Genomic DNA, 4393 nt, shown 5'->3' with positions numbered 1-4393 from the left:
TTTGCATAATATACCGGGGGATGTAAGACGCGTTATATTTGAATTTTTCAGAGACTCGAGACGTAGAAATATTCGAATTGAAGGAAAGAAGAGGTTATTCTTTCGGAAGGGTAGGAGCACTGGAGAGCAATTTCATTAATTCGAAATCAGTGATTTCCGAGAAATTGAAGTTATCGAAATAACGATGAACAATGTTGGATAAATAGAAGAGCTTGATGAAACGGATCATTTGTAATGTGACGGGGTTGTTCATTTGTTATTTTTGCTTCCGAATGGAAGTCTTGTGATCACAATTTTTTTCAATTTCCTAATTTTCAGTGGAAATGCCTAGAAATGTCATGAAACGTCAAGAAATGATGTTTTCAAAAAATGTCTGTATGTGTGTAGGTATGTTCGTGCATATTCATGTCCGGTTGTCCAGAACTGTCCCTATAACTCGGGAACGATGAACGCAATGACGCTGAAATTCTGGCTGCTAATTGGTACTACTGATAGTCAAATTTGTGCTAAATTTCATCCCGATCGGTTGGCGGTTCTTGAGATATAGCGATTCCTCAAAAATCATTTTTTGCCGGTATCTCCGTAACCATGCGACGGATTCCAATTTTTTTTTCAAAATATTCGTCATGATGATACCTATTCAATTGGATCGAAAAAAGACCAATCCACTCCGAGCAACGTAGTTTTATCCTCGTTTTTTCATTTTTTCGCTAAAATTACTTGTATAGAGAACAGCGAAATAAACAAAAACCTCAAACTTTTCCGCGGGAATAAAGTTTCGACGTTGGAAGAGCGAGTGAAGTTCGCCGGGCATACCTCAGCGGCAATAATCAAGCTCTATCGTTATTACATAGGTTCCCTAGTTCGATTATGCTTCATCATGATTGGAATCTCCGCGTTGGGAAGTGAAACGAAGCAACACCGTTTCATTGTTGCCTAGTATCGGACTTTGGGGTAACGGTTACGAAACGCTTTTGAAGCTAAATAGTGGGAGCCTCACTCGAACCCAGTTATAACGGTGGGTGTGTGTGTGCGCGAGAATGGGGTTGGTTAGGAAGTTTCAATCAAGTTAAGATTAGTTAAGATAACAGGGCCTTTGTGAGCATTGCCTCGTTGGCAGAAAGCCGCCGTGTTGGCGGGTATGAGCAGCTAACCCCAAAGGCCGTCGGGGTTACCTTCGCCGGTGGACAGGACTAACCTTCTCCCTTTTTCGGTGTTGGTCAGGGCGTTTCAATTGTGTTAAGTGATATTACTACGGTATGTGGTCGTAAAAATTAATGGGAGGTGGGTAATCCGGTTGCGGGTATGCAAATGAGAGGCGGTTGGCAGGGGACGGAAAATTTGCGCTCAAAATTTCAGTTCAATTTCAAGCGTAATCGTTGCCTTTGGGCTTTTTAGAATGCATCTGAATCTGAATCTGAATCTCAATTCCTGAGTCCAGGAAGATACTTATCGCAGTCACCACATTGGAAAATACATTAAAATACATTGAAGCTGCGTTACAAATTGAAAACAAATACAAAAAATACAATGAAATACTTTTAACCTATTCCGGTGCCAAGCGTTCTCCCACTTTCCGCCATCTTGTAGTGGTGTGCTTCCGCCACACGATCCTAATGGCGCCCTAACACACTGACACCCCTCCCACTCTCCTTACACCGATATATTTCGTGATCTTGGCACCGGAATGGGTTAAACAGCAAAATCACACCAAAACACTCCTACTCAGAATTTTAATTGTAGAGAAAAGCGCACAGCGAAGAATCCACATCCAGAGTATTGCAGTGACATTCATTACAACCAGTTGACCATCTTTAAATTTTGCGAGGGTTGATGTCATTTGTTAATGAATTTGAATAACTAGAATGAAGTAACTTCGGCCGTATAGTTAAAAGGGTTACAAGAACATCCGAATTTAATTTTTCCTTCTTGAGAGCGAGATCAGAAAAAATTCGGAAAAATTCCCAATAGTGCAACATACTACCCATGATCGCTTCTGCTTTTTAACAAGCTATCTCCGAGGTTTGCGTTGTGCTGGAGACATTTGAATTACTATTTCTCAATACAAGTGAGATTTACGGACATTCAGAGGTGAAGGACGATTGAGTTTCCTCAATATTGACCAGCAAATCTCGTTACCTGCCTCAATTTCCGGAGAAGCGAATGCCGTAAAACACATCATAAAATGAACGATTCTCACACAACTATTCTATATCCAACTAGAAGTTCCCCCAATATGGATTACATGGACCACAACTCCACTTGGGCTGAAGACTTAATACTCTTTGTGAGGCGGAAGTTCTTCAAATAATAGAGGGCAAGTTATCCGAAGTGAGTTTCTGGCTTCTTGTCGGAGTTGTAACGCGAGAACATTGTCCAACTTGTTGACTACAAGCCAGTTAAGCTATTAGAAACCTTCAAATATAGGGGGAATATAGGGGGAATTTTATATCAACTCTTTCAACCCTCGAGTCCCTTTTCGATTACAGATTTTTATGCATAAAGTGGCACTTTTCGTAACTTTTATGATAGTAGATTGCTGAAAGTTCTAGATTCAGATAAAAAAATTGAAATTAAGTATGTTTGTTCCCTATTAGAGAATTGAAGGCCAATCCAAAATGAAGCAGCACTCGACACCAACTTGATTAAAAGAAATAAAAGATTCAATCGTTTCACATCGCAATCTTTACGAAATTTTCCACAATAGAACGCGAAATCAGTAAAATAACCCGCGGCAATAAGATTCACCATTTTTAATTTAGTAAACTCTTAGCTACAGATCGGGGTACGTCATAGTATATTGTGCATCAAGAGCGGAAAGTCATGTTTTCCCACCGGAGGTGCACATGCTATTTTGTAACACGCCTGCAAAGAAAAGTTCGTATTTTGCTCTTTGATGAGCGGGAGAAAAGTGAGTACTTTCCGCCCTAGGGTTGAAAGTCAAGACAATAGTAACTGAAGTGTCGGCGCGCAGCGATTGGAGAAGTGCAAAATTATTCATTATATTTTCTTGTATTATGATCAGCGTATAAACACAGAAGCTATCCAGTTCCAAACATTAAAATGTTGACTTAAAAATTTCAAAATCAGAAAAATCTGAACAATTGAATACCACCAACTTTATTGACAAAATCACAGAATTTCAGAATTACGCTTATAATTAGTGAAATTTCGCGCGTAATTATTAAGGGTTGGATTAAGGGTCACTAGAATCAGAATAAGGGTTATGAGGGTTAATATTGTTATTGTTTGATATTGTTGAATTTATATTGTGTTACCTAGCTCACCGAAAGGAAGGATATCACACTTCACAACACGCGAATAAATTCGATTTTATGAGAGCGACTTTTTCTAATATTTTTCCCATTAATAACTCATCAAAATACATCGATTCAGTAGATGAAATCATAAATTTAAGGTGAGCAAAGTTTACTGTAGCAATACCTTTTTTGGGTGAAATTGAAAATCAAAACCTTTTCTTCTCTCTGGTATTGAAATGAAATACTTTCTACTCCGGTAATTATCAGAAAAAATTATGTCAAGATTTCTTGCGCATAATCGCATAATTCGCTAATAATTAGAAATAGATCCCTGAAAATCAGTCACATGTCCCTGAGAACCGAAACATTTTTTATCCCTAAACAAGGTTTCAATGTAAAACATCAAAAGTGTCAAAAAATGAAAGGACTCCACTGTGTGTCAATTACCAATACATCATTTGCAACTATAAACATGTCAGAAGAAACGAATGAAATAAGTCCAGATAATTGTAGAAGATCTATAAGCGAGGTACACTGAGAGATGGTAAAACAGTGCGAGTTTCCAGCGTGAATAGTCGGTATAAGCAAGAAGCCTACTTTACCGACGAGTTTTGCATGGCACGGCTAAAAATGACATCGTGTTTTCACATAGCATCGGGTCCTGTGGCGCAACGGATAACGCGTCTGACTACGGATCAGAAGATTCCAGGTTCGAATCCTGGCAGGATCGATCATATTTTTTCTTCCCTGTAATAATCAGGATGATAGCAGCATGTCAATTACACAATTATCATTAATCTATAGCTACATGGGACTCAGTTCTTACAGAATTTTTTTTCTGCCGATCATCGGTCCGTAGTAGAGTATAACCACCATTATATTTCAGTCTCGTTCTCGGGATTACAATCCTGATATTTACTGGTAGTACCGCTGATCATGCCGATCGAGTCACAAGTTTAGAGAGCCATTCGAAAAAATGCGCCATGAAGGCCTGGTAGCGCCCCCACCGACTTGTCGTTTTCATAACGTTTTTTGTACTCGAACGAGATACATGATAGAGAGCAACTTTATTTACTCAAAATCAGTTTATTATCAACTTTTTTATTCTACCGTGTGAATAAATATTAAAATGA

The 4393-nt window shown here is 38.7% G+C and overlaps 1 non-coding gene across 1 annotated transcript; it reads left to right on the top strand.

The window, feature by feature from the left end:
• Positions 1–3917: 3917 nt before the first annotated feature.
• Trnar-acg lies at positions 3918–3990 on the top strand. Its single transcript has one exon. It is a non-coding gene; the product is annotated as a tRNA-Arg (tRNA).
• The last annotated feature ends 403 nt before the right edge of the window (positions 3991–4393 follow it).

Source organism: Diachasma alloeum, unplaced genomic scaffold, assembly GCF_001412515.2.
Source record: "Diachasma alloeum isolate Michigan unplaced genomic scaffold, Dall2.0 Dall_scaffold_00294, whole genome shotgun sequence".
Classification (NCBI taxonomy): Eukaryota; Metazoa; Arthropoda; class Insecta; order Hymenoptera; family Braconidae; genus Diachasma; species Diachasma alloeum.
Note: the sequence above shows the minus strand (reverse complement) of the source record. Positions and strands in the feature narration are given on the sequence as shown.